This window comes from Mauremys mutica, chromosome 10 (assembly GCF_020497125.1).
Source record: "Mauremys mutica isolate MM-2020 ecotype Southern chromosome 10, ASM2049712v1, whole genome shotgun sequence".
Taxonomy (NCBI): domain Eukaryota; kingdom Metazoa; phylum Chordata; order Testudines; family Geoemydidae; genus Mauremys; species Mauremys mutica.
Window position 1 is genome coordinate 56,932,756 of NC_059081.1, and position 17,849 is coordinate 56,950,604.

The following is a 17,849-nucleotide window of genomic DNA, read 5'->3' on the forward strand; positions in this document are numbered from 1 at the left end:
TGTTTGGATTTCCAAATACATTTTAGGATGAGCACTGTGTGAGGGATACTCCCAATCTGATCCACCCTCTCAAGTTCACAGTGATGCCTTTTGTTGTTTTCTATGATGTGTGATCCTTATTCATATGCAATTTAACCACCGTCTTCAATCCAGTTATTTGCATGAGTCCAAGGAAACTCTTACCTTGCACCTCGCCATATTTCACTGGTTGAATTCTGATGGGATTGCTGTCCCAGGGATCTGTGAACTCAACATTTAACTCTTAAACAAGCTTTCTGGGTGGTACCCCTTTCCTCAGTAATGCAAACAACATGTCTCCAAGGTCAAACACTATGAATGCTTATCGAACAGTACCGGGGGTGATGAGAGAGCTCAGCACCTTGTGAGATTGGGCCCAAAGCCATGTACTGAGCAAGTTGATTGTGTTTGGTAATGGAGAAACTGCCTCAAGGAAAAATATTTAACTAACAGCCACCAATTCAATGTAAACATATGGAGTTTTACAGTGAACAATTCATGCACAGGACTAAAGCTAGAACAGCCATTGCATTTTATGACAAATACAAAGGGCATGCAACCAAATTCATCCCTGATATAACTCCACCGGCTTCAATGGATTTACATCTGAGATGAGTTTGGCCTGTAACATTTAAAAGAAATGTGGGGAAAGGAAGCAAGAGCTTTTTTGATTCATAAAGTCATTTATTCTAAAATCAATACCTATATTGCATTTAGTCCCTTGACAATGAGAGTTGGGGTTTTCTTGAAATTCAATCTCATCAGATACAGCATTTGCTGTAGTTGGAATAATGTTAAATACGTTGCAGCTTAGTACTATGAAATCCTTGTTGCTAGTGCAAAAAATAATTGTTTTTACTGATTATTCCTGCACCAAAGGGTTCACCGGTACACAGCCTCATCACTCCTATCTTGGGGCTAGATCTTGCACTAGCAAATGGGGTATCGACTTCTATGGTCAGGGTGGATTTTGGTCCACAGAGGTTAATGGGAGTTGGCTGGCTCTATAGCATGCAACTCTTAAAATACAGAAGTTGTTGTTTATGAGGGTTAAAATATTTGGGCCCATTCTTGCTCCAATTAAAATAATTACAAGTTTTGCCAGTCACTTCAGCAGAAGCAGGCTAAATCCTATTGTCTCTGGTAGTTAACAAGATTAACTAGTTATTTAAAATTATCATCTGGTAATACCTGGTATAAGGGGTGCTAGGTGCTGCTAATTATTGCAGATTAAAATGGGGGGAGACAAAATTTATGCCTTGCAAGTTGTTTTTTAAAATTATTGATATAATGGTAAACTGCTTGGGTTTAATGAAGTAAACAAATGTTGGCATTGACGGCAGCTAGAATTAGATGTATTTCATTATAAGGAAGACCATTCAATTATAATAATTGCAAAATACTTTCCTAATAGAATTGGAAACCAGTTCTACATCCAAAGTTCCAGTGATGCCAATGGGGAATCTTCGATGTGCATGGAATAAGGCCCACGATGAGTAGCAATTTTTTAAGAGGACTTGGGACAAATATAGTGGCAAAAGAATACTTTTCTGACATGGACTGTGCACTATATTTGAATTTCTGCAGTATAACTTGGTAAAACTTTGTAAAATCTGCAGTGGAAGAAAAGATAGTTCTGAGAATACATGTAATCAAAAGGAACTGCTGGGAGCTGTGAAACTGATGTGCAAGCATGACAGGTGTGTAGAAGAGAATCCCTAATGACAAAATAGTTTTACTTTCCTAAAACTTAGTGACATTTGCCAGTCTGTTTCTTGGTACTGTATATGAAATGGCTTCCCAGCTGAAGATACTTGTAGTCTGGTATTGATGGTAGTTCCCTTTTGAATTTATGGATCTATTCTTCTCTTGATACAATCCCCTAACTCTTGTTAATGTTAATGGAATGTGCATCAAGGAAGGCAGCCGAGATCTCTCACTGCGCTTTTGATGGTGAACGCAAGTTTTGGTTGAATGGTAGAAAAAAATGTGTGTTAATCACATGGTGTACCACACCACAGACGATCTAGGGCTCTATCCTTAGCCACCTTGTATACATGACACACGGGAGTGAAAGGGCCCTCTTATTGCCCTGCACAGGAAATAAGTCCCATTTTCTAAAATGGATTTAGACACTTAAGTCCCACTGACTTTCCAGGAGAGTTACGCTCTTAAATGCCCGATGTCGTTTTTGAAATGGGGATTAGGCCCCAAAGTCACTGAGGCAAGATTTTAAAATCTATTTAGGCACCTAGATATGCAGATAGGCACCTAGTGGGATTTTCAAAAGGACCTAGGTGCCTTATTCCCATTGACTGCATTTTCAGGCAGCTAAACACCTTTAACAATCTGATCTTTAGGTGCTTTTGAAAATGTTTCCCTTAGGCTCATAGACTAGAGAGTCAGTTTGTATTTTAATACTGGGTTTCAATGATTTATATAACCCATTCCTGTTGTTTGGGGTGAGCTTTCTGCCCAACTTCAACATGGTTGCCATCTGACTTAACTCCTGGCAAATGCTGATTTTTTTTTCCAAATGCTATTTTGCTTTTACAGTATCTACTGCGATCAGTTTCAAAGTATGGCAGCCTCAGGGGACGGATGCATTCTGTGCCATGGCAGTTAGAGGAATACAATGGAAAACATGGTTTATACATGAGGTTCCCATTGCATTGGTTGAATTTTCACAACACAGAAATCTGACCTTTAAAGTTGACAGCACTGCATTTAGTGTGCTTGTAATTTATTTGGAGACCTCATTGATTTTATTTTGGTCTTTACTGTCTATCATGCTCCTGTTGCTAGGGAAATCGGCCAAAGGCAATCCAAAACACAGTTGACAAGAAGTAGATCTACAGAGTTAAATGCCTCACTCTCTAAGAATTCACTTCTTATAGAAACAATTCATCTGAATGGAGATATAGGAAATACCCCTTGGCTGAGAGATACAGGAACTCTATTCATGATTTTTAAGATTAATATCAGCAAACTTGCACATGTAGAAACTGGTGTTCAGACCTTTCCTTTTCAAAGGTCAAGTAAAAAACTTGAAAAGCAGTATGGATTTTTATTGTATGAAGTGTTGGCACTGAAGAAACTTGTGGATCAAGAAAGTTATTCTGCTAGAGAGCAAAATAAGTTAGATTTGAATGATTTGTGAAAGTTACAGACAGAGTAAGTGTGTGTTCAATGGCTGGAAGAAGTAATGAGAAGAGCTGGCTGTTTTACAGTTGCCCATCTACTGAACTTATCTACAGTGATGCCCTTCAGGATAGACACCACTCAAGACAAAATGGGCATACATTGCATTGCTTCAGTCCAATAGCTGCAGGTCCAAATCTTGTGACACTTTGGGATATGAAGATTTAGATGGGAAGTGAGATGCTTTAGGTGCAACCAATAGGGAGGAATGTCCCCCAACTTCTATTAACCTGAAGAAAGCCTCGCTCAACTGTGCAGTCTCTTTCCCGCTCCTCACTCCCAACTTTCTATAGGCAGTTGCATCACTATGAGAAGCTAGGAATATAGAAGGTCAGATTGACAGAGACCCTGGGGTTTTTCACATTCCTCTGCAGCATGCCAGTTTGAACTAGAGTAAATGGTGGATTCTCTATAACTTGAAGTCTTTAAATCATGATTTGAGGACATCAGTAACTCAGCTAGAGGTTATGAGCCCATTACAGGAGTGGGTGTGTGAGGTTCTGTGGTCTGCAATGTGCAGGTCAGATTAGACAATCATGATGGTCCCTTCTGCCCTTAAAGTCTGAGTCGGCATCTGAGTGTCTAAGTAAATGTCTGGAGGTTAACGGAGGAAAACAGGACCTTGAACTTGTCCTCAAACAATTTGATGCCAAGAGACAGGGAACCAGACAATGGGAGCTGTGGGGACGGTGCTGGGGGTGGTGGCAGTACACGGAGCTGCCTGCCCCTCTCCCCTCACCAGAGGTCGCAGAGACAGGCCAGCAGCCAGCCACTTCCGGGAGCGGCATGGGGCCATGTCATGCAGGCAGCCTACCTGAGCCCTGCTGCACTGGGGCCCCCCTTAGCCCAGGGCTGCAGCCCCTAAAGCCCCTGTGTTAATCCGGCCCTGCCAAGAGACAGGAAGGACATCCAGCAATGGTTGGAGAGAGACAGAGTAGTACAGAAGAAAGGGCATGAAAAACGGCATTCTAGAAATAATATTTTCCATGACAAGGATAATGACTTATCATAAACCAACAACTCCTATGATGGTGAATATTGTAACAAGAGACTGAAAACAAATTGTTTGCATTTATTACAGGAATATGTCAAGTGAGTATGAGCTTTCATACTGGAGTTCAGTGGATTCTAGGAGTACCATATGTTAGTAACATTGGGTTTAAGTGGCTGGCAACACCAAGCTTGGTACTACATTCTCAATGGAGTTCTGTCAGACAGCTGAGGACCTAGAGTAGTTTAATAGAACTATGATAATACAAACAACAGGGAGCTATTATTCAGCATCATGAAGACCACAGTCACAAGGGTTGTTTGTACAGAAGGAACTACTAGTTTATAGGGAAATGTTACAATGTTGTGCTGGAAAGAAGGGAGCCCATGGGTATATAAGCCTTCTGTGAAAAAAGGATGGGATGTGTGGATCACATTGTGAGAGTCTCTCTCACAAGGCGTTCAGGGCCAGTCCTGGATTGGGAGCCAGAAGGCTCGAGGGCAGAGACATGGCCATCACGGAACTTGGAAAAGGGTTAGGAAAGATACAAAACTGATGGATACCAAAAGGAGCAGCTTTCCTAGCCAGTAATTAAATAAGGATATTTGGCCTCAGGAGAGAAGTATGTATGTATGTATGAGTAAATAAATCTATAGCTGGAAACAGGATGGCTGCTAATTTTGAATCTGGCAGCAATGTGTGACAACTGCTCGGAGATGCCAGACTTCAATTTTTTTTTATCCTGAGTTTTTAATAGGTTTGTCATATTTGTATTTCACTTGTACATCTGTCTTTTAACTTTCTCGTGTGATTTGTATATTGTTTTTAAAAGACATCTGGAGACACTTATTTTTAAGCAGGAAAATTCCTATATGCATTTGTAGCTGCAGCACATTTCTCCTAGTTCTGTAGTGAAACACAATTAAATAATTTGGGGGGGCAGGCTTCTTAAACCCTCCCCCTCATGTTCCTGGGGCCAGTCACACACACACACAGGATACTGGGGAGCTTTCTGGTAGGATTCAAGACTTCTTGTCACCAGATGCAGAGTAAGGACTGGGGAGCAAAATCCTGGCCCCACCGAAGAAGTCCATGGCAAAGCCATTAGTCTTCTCATTCTGTATTAGCAAGCAGTAGCAATTCTAGCAGAGGAGGAGAAGTTGATCAAAGTATGTCATCTAGCCGTACTGATGCGTCTAGTACTCTGGATCTAGCCACTACTCTTCAGCAGGGATATTGTTGCTGGATGGGACTTGGTTGATCCTTTGATTCATGGTATACCTCTGAATCTTTCAGGTTCACAGTTAAGAGGTCAGCTAGCTAGTATTAGTTTTATCCTCAGTTCTGTTAGCATCAGCGCTGCACGCCATGAGGAAGAAGGGAAAGAAGATGTGTTACCTTGCTTACAAGAACATCCTTTCATGAACCATTGTTTGTACTGTACCTTGTGAATGAGAGGTTTCACTGCTGCCTTTGAAAGGTGCAGGGATCAGTGTTAATTATGTTTTCCTGCCAAATCATTTTACTTGGATGAATATGCATACAGTAAATAGATGTTGGGTAATGTTTTCAAGAGCTCCTAAGTGACCTTCAGTTAAACTTAGGCTCTTAAGTGTCAAAGTCACTTTAGAAAATGGAGACTTAGGTTCCTCAGTCACTTAACAACTTTTGAAAATGTTATCAGTCACCTCTTTTGCTTCCTGAGCAGAAAACAGTAATTTAGATGGAAGCTGATTGGAGAGGTTTGGAGTACATTTATAGAGCTACTAGAATTTTCCTGTTTACTCTGTAATTCTATTTTCCCCCCCAATTTTAGAAAATATCTGGAAAGAAAACCACATCCTTCCACCCCCAAATTTTTTTTCCTTACTTGAGCAGAGATGGTCTAGTGGAGAAGGAACTGGTGTGGGAGTCAGGAGATTTTGGTTCTATTCTCAACTCTGCGAGTGACCTAAGGCAAATCATTTCACTTCTCTGAGCCTCTGTTTTCTTTCCCACCCTTTGTCTGTCTTAGCAGCAAAGAATCCTGTGGCACCTTATAGACTAACAGACGTTTTGGAGCATGAGCTTTCGTCGGATGTCTGTCTTGTCCATTTAGAGTGTAAGTCTGTGGGGCAGGGACTGTCTCACTGTGTGTATGTACAGTGCCTAGCACATTAGGGCCTTACTCTCATTTGAGGCCTGTAGAAATGTTACTGTTAATAATAATGAATCTGTAAGGTCTGTCTTTCCTGTCTTGCACACTCCTCCTTGGCATGGGAAGCTTTGCTTTCTTTCAGGAATTGTCCGAACAAGTAAAAAAGTAGAATTTTATTGAGCTGGAGAATTCTAGTGAATTTTTGCATACTAGTTGATTGTCTTTGGGTTTGACATTCTACTAACAAGTTTTCAGCATCTCAGTTAGTGATCAGTAAGATTAATTAGCATGTAAAGAATGTGTTACTAGGTAACATCTTTGGCACCAATATCTAGTACATGAAAACCAGACAAGCCAAAGAAATGCTGGGTAATCTCATTGGAACCTTCATTAAAAGGCCTAAATGATTCTTAAGTGTGCAGATGAGCTAATACAGATTGACCCAGAAATGCAGATATTAGCTCCTGGTAAATCTCCAACTTCCACCCATCTCTCTTATATACTTGCACCTGGAAGGTGAAATCCTGGCCCCACTGAAGTCAATGGCAAAACTTCCAATTACTTGAGTGGGGTTAGGATTTGACCCAATATTTTAAATCTAGGTACAAGAGACCTGGTGTCATGGTGCACGCTACTCGCTGCTGGATGGCACCATCTTCTGGCAATTCTGTGGATTAGCTGTGCCCAGTTCAGCACCCACTTTTTTCTCCTCCCACTCAGAGTCGCAGTACAGTCACTAGGTGCCTCAGCCCTCCAGCCAGATCACACTGTGATTTCCCCTTCCGGAGGAGTCTTTCAATGTCTCTGCACACAAGCATCATCAGGCAGTCCTCACACCCGCTGCCCTGACTATGTCACTCCTGCAGTGACTCATGAAGTCTTCCCATTCACTGCCCCTAGCAATACCACTCTGCAGTGGTTGGTAAGGGAAACCCAGGCCCACCCTCTTCTCTGGGTTTCAGTTCAGGGCCCTGTAGTGAAAAGTTAAAGTCTGCATCCACACCAACCTTACTATTTTCACCCCTAGACTCCTTTCTACTGTACTGCTTTTCCCTTTCCTTCTCTGTTACCCAGAACAATGGGCTGTAGGCTTCCTCCCTGATAGTGTTGCCAGCCTCCTGTCTTTATACAAGCCCCACCTGTTCCCTCACAGGTGAGCTTTCTCCTAATTAGTAACCTCTATATAGCCTAAATCTCCCATTTGCATCTTAATTGGCTGATTGGGTGCACCTGGCCTAATTCAGTTCTTGCATGACTAGTGTGGGGATAGGGTGACCAGATAGCAAGTGTAAAAAAATGGGGGCAGGGGTGGGGGATAATAGGTGCCTATATAAGAATAAGCCCCCAAAATTGTGACTGTCCCTATAAAATTGGGACATCTGGTCACCCTATGTGGGGACTGCATACCATCACACATGGATTTAGAGTTATGAAGCATGTCTTTAACCATCGTTCATTGTGCTTAGACATTGGATCTAATCTGTCTAATTAGAACATCTGACGTGGGAGGGTAATTTTTGATTTCATGGAATGTAGATCCAGAAAAGCCCATCTTCATGTTAATGTAGGATTTAGAGATTTATCAGGTGTCATGTCAATGTTCCCTATCCTGCCTTGTTAAGAGTCCCATTTTATGTCACCTTGAATATTTAAGCTCAAAGCTGTAAATTCCGTGCACTTCTCCAAATTCATCCACTGGCAGGTCAGCTCTACTGGCTTCAGTGACTTCAAATGAATTACACTAGAGATGTATTTTTCCCTTTGTTTCAGCGTCAATTTTGAACTACCTGGTCTGTTAAACCATGCTCTAACTTCATTTTAGGTGTATGTGCATGTATGTGTGATAATTCATGTATATCTGCACATCGAACCACATACCACTGGAAATGAAAATTCAGTTACCTTTTGTTTGAATCTTGACATAATGAACTGCAGTCACAACTACATAAAGCTATCCCATAAGTAACTTGTATTTGTTCCAATAATTAATTTTTTAAAAGGTAAGAAATTTAATTGCTGCCGTTTATTTAATTAAAACCAAAGAATGTATTCACATATGTCCACAAATATACTTCTAACTCTCATCCATTTAGTACTGTACCATGTGCAAGAGTATTTTTTTAGTTACTGAAACCAGGCTAGTACAAGTATTCATTTAGCTTAGTGCCAGATTTAGCTTAGAAAGTTGGATCTAGAAAAAGACTGCAGATTTTTTTGCTATTCTTGTTAAACACCCTGGGTATAAAAAAAAGGATAACTTGTTCAAGGCTTCTACCCTGTTATAGGCCTGATTATAATTACATCTACACTGAAACTGAAACCATGTTGTAAACAGGTCAAGAAACAGTCATGTTGATACCAGATACCCTGAAGCAGTGCAACTGGCGTGGAGATGGAGCTACATTTCTGAACAGCACAGGAAAAGCTTTGCAAAACTTGTCTACTAGGTGAGTTTTAAAGAAAATGTGTTTAGTAAACTTTGTTAGTCTACTCACTGGCTCTTCTTGTTAAACAGTCTTTACTGACTCCTGATACTGGCCAGATAACTGAAAAAATACTTAGATAGTTGAACAGCTTTTGTATTTTCCTGCTGGAAAAGCCATAGCTCCCAAACTGACTGTTACCAGCAAATGATTTCTGAAGTACAGTTATATAGGAAGGTTTATTAGCAAGAGTTCAAACAATTAACTGAAATTCCCTGTTCCAGAGGCCTGAAACATAGCATAATTTTCACTGTTTGGGTCTAGGTCTCCTGCCAAACTAGGCAGCACTGTGTAATAACTTTGCAGGTGCTGTGCCCGGGCATTGGAAAAGAGGTCTTTTTATGTATAGTTTGTTGTATAGTTTGGGTTGTGGCTTTTAACGTACCTTGTAGAGGTTGAGGGGGACTGCAGAAAAGATCAGTTGTTAAAGATGATGCAGTTAAAAAGAAAAAATATCAAAGAAAAATTGCAAGGAATGTGAAGTACCAGAAGAAAACAACAGATTTGTACTTTCAGAAAAGAAAACCAGTAGACTACTAAATTAGTAGTCTAGAGCGTAGCTGACCATGCAGAACATGCTGATTACTTTATATTGTTCTTATTTTTCTGCTGGACTCTTTTTGAGTTGTGATATCAGAAGGATATGGTTTAGTCTTTGGAGAATATGAAATAAGGATTAGGGGAGGTAGATAATGCACAGTACTAAGTGTACTATATATATTTCTATTTTTAATTTTTTTAAAGGCTCACAAACTATATATATTTTCCTATCTCAGTGGGCATGGCATTATGCTCCCAATTACTCAGACATCAAACTGAGTATATACCCTTTAAAAGCTACTTCCCCTGCCAGTAATTTTAATTTAAATTTCCTCTTAAGTATTTGACTTAGCATATCAGCATTTGCACAGCTTGCTTACTGTGTGCTCCAAAGCTATCATGCGCTTTATGAGGGATTCTTTCCTTGAAAAGCATTGTATTGACAGGAACTGTTTTACTGGCAAACTAGCTCACTAATGAAATACAGAAAGATAAATTAACACATTTTAAAACTTGTCTGATCACGAGCATAAATTTTGAGATGTCAGAGAGAGAAAGGAAAACCAGTAAATATCAGCTTGGAGTAACTGATAAGGGATTAGTAACAGTACCGTGCTTTGATTGGTAAGATGATTTAATAATTAAAGAAGAATATTATATTGCTGAACTGAATGCCAGGTAAAGAAAATGGATGGATGATGTGAACAGTGTTTCCTTTGTAGTGTTTCAATGGGTGAACTAAGATAAGATCATGTTTTAGTCTAAAGACGTTTTATGTGCAAGAAATGTAATTGGCATAGGACATTTACAATACTGCTTAAGGGCCTGATCCTGCAGGCAATCCTTGGGCACAAAACACATCAAAGTACAATAGGAGTTTTGCTGGAGCAAGGCTTGCAAGATTAGGTCCCTAAGAGAATTGTCTTCATAGCTATAGCCACAGGTCTAAGCAGTAGGGCTGTAGAGCATTCATGTAATGTATATTCTGCCCTGGTACTTTCATTGTATTTATTACACCTTCCTCTTGCGTGATCATTTAAGTTGTCCATCATACAGAATACAATGTGAGTAGGAATAGATTGAATGCAGGTTCCGAACTGTTAGTCATCTCTTCGTTCATTGGAGAAATTGATGAAAAATTAGGCCCATCAAACTCTAAACTCTCTCTTTCCATCCCAAAGACTTTTCTTTTCTGGATGATGTAAGTAAGGAGAAGTAAAATCCTGCAAGGGAACAGGGATTTCAAGAAGAGGAAAAAACTCAGTCATCCTATTGTGGATAATATCAGCCGCTCGGAGCAATGAGAAAAATATTTTGCCCATTTAGGGAAATGGAAAATTCTGGCATTTAGCAGCAAACATTTGCCTGTAAGAAAATAGAATTTCTACTTTGAAATTAATGTAATTATACTAATGGAAGCGGGACTGACGTACTATACCAAATAGTTATCATGAGATTGCATTACCCTACAGATTCCTATCACTCAAATACTAAGTATGCAATATAATGTTGCAAAAGCAATCATTTAATTTCTGCTTACAATGTCTTAACTAGCTTAACTGACTTGCAACCTCTGAATTCTGTTGCCTTGTGCAACCAAAAAGTGCAGTTATGTTGTGTGACAAACAGAAAGTCACTAGAAAACCAAACAGAACTATGGATTTGATCCAGGGTCCTTTGACCTCAATCAGCAAGCTTTGACTCAGGACCTTAAAGAAGTAACTATTTAATTTAGGGCTGGGTGTCATGTTAAATAACCAGATGGTTACTCAGCTTTTCAAATAAAACAAAGCTTTACTGATGTTTGATGTTTGTTTGTTTTTTAAAAGGAACCGCAGGTCGCACAGTGACTTCTTTACTAGTGAAACTATGTATTCATTTGAAGCAAAAGGGTTTTCAACAGGAAAAGTGCCAGCCATTTGTTTCGAGGGTAAGATGTTTATTTAACTGGTGTCAGATTTAAAGATGAAATCCTCCAATGCTGTTAGCTAGATGGTGTGCGGGGGATGGGGAAGCACATGAAGAGTGTAACTTTCCCTTCCCAAATCATGAGCTATAGTTGGAAAGGGCTGCTGAGACAAATCCATATGGATTTCAGTAAATGTAAACCAGCCATCTCCTGACAAATTTTTCATCTGCATTTCAAAATCTAACCTTAGTCCTGGATAAAAGCTTTATTTAGCAGTAGTCTGACCTAGTTTATACTGCAGATATGTATATATAGAAAATAATGTAGCATTTACCAGCTATAACAGATTACTGTGAACTCAGTGATGGTTATGGATATAGCTTAAAACAGAAGTGCAAGTGATGCTTGATACAGTATTGAGTATTTATGTGTTTGAGCTTCAGACCAGTTGCTTCTGGAGATAGTCAGTCAATTGTTCAGCGTGTGAAAATCAGCTATGTTTCATTGAAGTCAATGGATCTACACTGACTTATACCAGCTGAGGTTCTGGCCCCAAATGTTCCAGTTTTTTTTCTCTAATACTAGTAGCAAAAATTGCAATACATTTATCAGAGAGAAAGGCAACTCATGCCAAAACTTCATCCAGGCCCTTCTGCAAAACTAACCCTGAAACATTTGTGAGATAGGGAGGGGATGACTGCATAATTGCAGGTCAAAATTCTCCACAGGGCTTCCTTAGAGTTAGGCCCTGAAATGTGTATTTAGGAACCTACATAAAAGTGAACTTATTTCCAAAGATTCTGAGTACCTGAAGCTCCCACTGACTTGAGTGAGATTCTGGGTACTCAGCATTTCTAGATCTAAGGCCATTTTATTGAGGTGCCTAAATATGGATTTAGGAGCCTAGCTTCAGGAACACACATTTGCAGATTTTGCCCAGAGTATTTAGTCTGCATCAGAGAAGCAGCAGCAATGGTTAACCATCAAGGAAACGAGAGACCAGAGCTTCAGGTTCTGTAATTTGGTGTAGCTCCATTGATTTCAGAGCAGCTACAATGATTATACCAGCTGAGGATCTGTCTCAAGATATTTTTGCTAGGACTTGAGGCTGAAAGGAAGGAGTTGACACAAATAAAGAAAATATGCAGGGCTTAGTCCTGGCAAACAGGATGGGTTGTTTAAAATATATATGGTCATTAAGGATCATGTCCCCTTGCCATCAGACCATGCTCACTTGCCGCATGTGTGTGTAGGTGGATGCAGGAAGGGATCCCTTTCCCAGCACAGTATGTGCTGTAGGAATCCTGTGCTAATGAGGCAGGTCTGTGGTACAGGCAGGGGAAAAGGTGCCTCCTTTTGCATCTGTTTTCCCACCACTCTCTAGTGCAGTGGTCCCCAAACTTTTTACCTCGCACCACCCCTTACCCCATCTGCACCCTGAGCCAGGGCTGGGAGTGGGGCCATGGCTCTGGGGGGGGGAATGTGGACAGGGGCAAGGGGGCCGAGGCTGAGGCCACAGCTGGGGACGGGCACAGAGCCCTGGGTGTGGAGCCGGCAGTTCAGGACGCGGGGCGCGGGGCCAGGAGCAGAACCGTGGGCACGGGGCTGGCAGTTGGGACCCCAGGTGTAGGGCCAGGAGCGGAACCTCAGACGCGGGGCCAGGACCTAGGGCTGGGAGCAGAACCCTGGGCGCAGGGCCGGCAGCCAGGACCCTGGGCGTGGGGCCAGGAGCAGAGCCCGGGGCACGGGGCAAGCAGCCAGGGCCGGCAGCCGGGCCCGAGTGTCACTCCCTCCCCACGCCACCGGCAAGGCCCCAGCCATGCCACCCGAAACATTCCTAGGTGCACCTCACAGATGGAACCTCTGTCCTAGTGTAACCAAGCAACACAGAACAGGATTTGGCTCATGGTGTATTATAGATCTACCGTTATAAATTATAGTTGGATGGTAGATTTGTTTTAAGTGTCTATTTGGGCATGTAAGTGACATGAAATGTTGCTGACGTCAAGGAAAATCAGTAAAAAGTAAATAGTCTTTGCTAAGTAAAGAGGCTCCAAGTTTTCCCTTGACCAGTAGTGTGCCGCCATTACCCTGGAAGTGAAGAGCTGCTATTAGTGGTGAGGCAATAATAAACTCATCACTTTGTCAAAGCCACAAATCATTCAGTGATTGAGTATTACTGTAAAAACATGAATCACCATAAAGTCTCTTCGTATTCATATGGAAATAATACGCAATTCCACAGGAAATACTAAGTGTTCTCTTGGTAGTCCATCGATCCGATGATGACAAATCTGTGCAGATCATCTATTGTTGGTCTCATGGTGTGCCCTCTGATGACTATACAAGCCAATTCTAGAGGTGCACATTTTGCTGCAGATGGTGCATGCGAAGTTCACGGTCAGTGGGTTGTGTGCTGCTGGTGCTCTGTAACGTCATTCGCGTGCCTCTTGTAGCCGCTGGTAGTCGTCTTCCTCAAAGGCGATTCAGGTATTCCTGACTGTTGCACGCCACTGTGTTCTGTTGCTGGCGGCATCCTCAAGGTCCCTAGGTTTGATACTGCTGTACTGCAGATTGGCTTTGATGGTGTCCTTGTAACGTTTCTGCGGACGACCTATATGCCGGATGACCTGGGAGAGCTCACCATACAGAAGCTGGTGGGGGATTCTGTTGGCATCCATGCGGCTGACATGACCAGTCCAACGTAGCTGTGACTTCATGATCATCATTTCGATGCTTGTCATCTGGGCTCTCTTGAGGACCTCGAGATTGGGCACTTTGTCTTGCCAGCGGATCTTCATGATGTTGCGGAGGCAGCACATGTGGAATGCTTTGAGCTGCTTGATGTGACACCTATATAGTGTCCATGTTTCGCACCCATACAAAAGAGATGAAAGAACAACAGCTCTGTACACAAGCAGTTTTGTTGACATCCGGATGTTGTGGTGGTTTAAAACTTTGACACGCAGACAGCCAAGTGCCTGGCTTGCTTTGGATATTCGTGCATTGATCTCATTATCCAGTGATCCATCACTGGATATGACACTACCCAGGTATTTAAAGTTCTCCACTACTTTAAGCTGAGTGCCGTCAATGGAGATACTCGGGACAGAAGCATTTGATCCAGGTGCAGGTTGATGGAGAACTTCTGTCTTTCCGAGGCTGATAGTTAGTCCAAAAAGTTGCGAGGCCTCAGCAAACTTATTGACAATGTGCTGAAGATCATTTTCAGTGTGAGCCAGTGTCGGCAAAGAGTGCCTCAAGAAGGAGTTTCTGCACTGTCTTCTTAATCTTTGCATTTAGGCGACGGAGGTCAAAAAGTGAACCATCATGCCGGTATTTCAAATATATATCTTGATCCAGATCTTTCATTGCATGGTTGAGGACACATGCAAAGAACAGGTTAAATAAGGTTCTAAACTACTATAAATTGCAGTTTGAGAAACTTATTTGGGTATCTGAAATCAGAGGAAGAAAATAATTCAAGAAACACTGAGCAATGAGTAGTTAGCTCTGTACCCAAAGAAAGAGGGTTCTCCTTATCCCTCAATCAAAGTGAGTTTTCGCTGCATAAGCAGTGCTGAATCCCTTAGAGACAGATTCTGCCACCCTTACTCATGATGGATAGTCTTTTATTCTGGAAGCAACCCCACTGATTTCACTGAGGCTACTCAATGAGCATGGCACTACACAGTGGGAGTAAGGGTGACAGAACTGGGCCATGAGAGACCATATGTCCTATGACTTCTTCCGAGGCTGATGACCATCTTGCAATTTTTAAATGGAAAAATTGAAAACCGTTTCTAAAGACCCATTACTCCAATCCACAACTACCCGTTAACCATTAATTTTTATTCAACTAACTTTTTAAAAATCTCCTGAGCTAGTCATGTTGACGGAATGATAAATGGCACATGCTGTTTTTCATGCTATATTGAAGCAACAACATGAATGAGACATTCAGAAACTGCAATTCAATAGAAGGCTTGTTTGAAGGGGAGGAGGCAGATTTACCTGCCACGCCTTCTTGTAACAATTGCATTAGGAATTTACACAGTTTACTGCCCTGTAAGATCTGCAAAAAGTCACTTCCAGCTGAGGTACATTTAGCCCACCTCGCTGTGCCTCGGCCAGAGAGAGGCAACATTTTGGCTCAGCTAGCTGAGTGGTCACCTCGGGAATCCACAGGTCCCAGTTTGAGTTTGTGCTGCAGTGGCTGCAATAACCATCAAAGGTGTGGGAATGGGCCCCTTCTGGTCCTTGTACCCTCCCCTGGTGTTGAGTGCAAGGGATACCGAACTTCCCGCCCCCCTGCCCAAGGACGTTTGGAAGGTGGTGATGGCAGCAGGTTCAGCATAGGCTGCAGAGAGACTCTAGCATCCAGCTGTCTTTCTTGAACCTCAACCAGATGCCTCAACATGTCTGATTGCTCCTTCATAATCCACAGCATCCCTTCCTGTGTGGTATGTTCTTGTTCCCGGCATGCTCTCCCGTCCTCCCTGTCCATGTCCATGTGCTCAGACAGTGTAATCCTCCATGCTCTGAGCTCCGTCTTGTCACTTTCAGAGGCGTGCATTAACTCATTGAACATGTCCTCCCGAATCTTCTTTTTCCACCTTCTAATCTGGGAAAGTCTCTGTCTCAGTGTTGAGGATGCGTCGATGGACAAGGTTTCAGCTGCAAAGAATGCAAAGCACAAGGGTAGCACTGACAGTGCATATATTGTTTCTGGTGCAAGATTTTTTTTTTTAAATAAAAAAAAAAACCCACACCCCTCAATACACTTTTCTGCAAGCTCCAACCATGGTGAGTAAGGCCACAAGGCATGGGCGAGAGGTCCTGTGCTGCTGCTTTTGTGAGGACATCCTTGGGATCACAGGTTGCAACTTGAGAAAAGCCATCTTACCCCCAGCAACCTGGATGGTGCTTGAGGACAGGCACCAGTGTAAAGCCCCCTAATAGTTTGTTTTTTACAAAAGCGGCACCGGTTTGTGGGGGAAGGGAGACAAACAGGAAGCCACCCACACCCCCTTTTTTTTCAATGCTGCTTGCAATACATACTGATCCCTTCCAGTCATAACCATGGCATGTTTGGGAAAGCATGGTTGTGTGACCCAGATTTCACCAGATGGTGGGTGGATTACTTGTTGAATTGTTTGCGGTTTAAGGGCTAGCATTGAAAACTTCCTCCATTTCCCCTAGGTGACCCTAAGCGATATCACTCTCCTGAGGGTAACAGAGGTGGCAAAGGAGCAGACGCTGCAAGCATCTGGGTACAGACCCAATGATGCCAGCAGAGTTAATACTAGAGTGGCATGGGAAAGTGGCCTATCGTGGTGGACAAAATAAGGCAGCTCTTCCCAGAAACCTTCTGCAAAGGATTGCAGAGTACCTCCATGAAAGCTTCCTAGAGATCTCCATCAAGGATTCCCAGGCCATCACCATGCACATAAACAGTCTTTTTCTGAGAGCACCTTCTGCGTAGCTGGAGTGGCCACCAATACCACTACACCTACTTTCCCGGCATCACGCTCCACCACCAGCTGGTCCTGTGAAGGGATGGGCTCCATGGTTAAAAAAGTTCTTGGCTGTCAGGGAGAATGGATCTTCCACTTCCCTGCCTCACATTCTCCTCCTCTTCTTCCTTGTCAATGTCCTCCTCATTGCTGCTCAAGGTTGCCCAGGGCTCCTGAGAGGTATCCATAGAGTGATTTGGGGTAGTAGTGGGGTTGCCGCTGAGAATTGCATGCAGCTCCTCATAGAAGTGGTGTGTCTGTGAGGCAGAACCAGAACTGTTCGCTTCCCTTGTCTTCTGATAAAGGAGCTTTGGCAAGTGTATTTTCATGTGGCACTGCTGTGTGTCCCTGGTGTAGCCCTTCTCGCCCATGCGATCTTAGCATAGATGTCAGCGTTTCTTCTGCTGGATCAGAGCTGTGCCTGCACAGACTCTTCTCCCCACACAGCAATAAGATCCACCACCTCCTGTGTACTCCAAGCTGGAGCGCGTTTGTGACCTTGAGCCTCCATGATCAGCTGTGCTGGCCAGCTCTCCACGCTGATGAAACAGGAAATGAAAATTCAAAAGTTCCTGGGGCTTTAACAGGGGAGTGGTTGTTTCCTGTGTACCTGGCTGATGCGCAGTGCAGCTGAAAGCGCTCTCTAGAGCGGTCACAGCAGAGCACTGTGGGACACTTCCTGGAGGCCAATACATTTGAATTACACAATGCAGTGTCTACACGATCCCCATGTTGACCCGTGGATGTTGAATCAAGCGCTATGCCTCTTGCAGAGGTGGAGTACAGAAGTTGACTTTACAGGCCACTTAGATCGCGGAAAGGACTTGGTAGTGTAGACACATACATTATTAGATTGACTTAACACGGCTTATGTTGACCTAAGTTTGTAGTGTAGATCAGGCCTAGATGACTTCTTGAGGTCCCTTCCAGTCCTATGTTTCTATGATTTCTATTATGTGAGTTGTTTGGATGTGAGGAGAGATTTGCATAATCATTCAGATACTGCCATGTACCCAATCTATTACAAGTTACAATTAAGAAAGTCTGTAATTTG

General features: G+C 42.5%; 1 protein-coding gene across 4 annotated transcripts in view; it reads right to left on the minus strand.

Moving 5' to 3' along the window:
- Window positions 1–17,849, minus strand: part of TYW5 (tRNA-yW synthesizing protein 5) — a 135,162-nt gene that overhangs the window by 92,050 nt on the left and 25,263 nt on the right. The gene's annotated exons all lie outside the window — the stretch shown is intronic.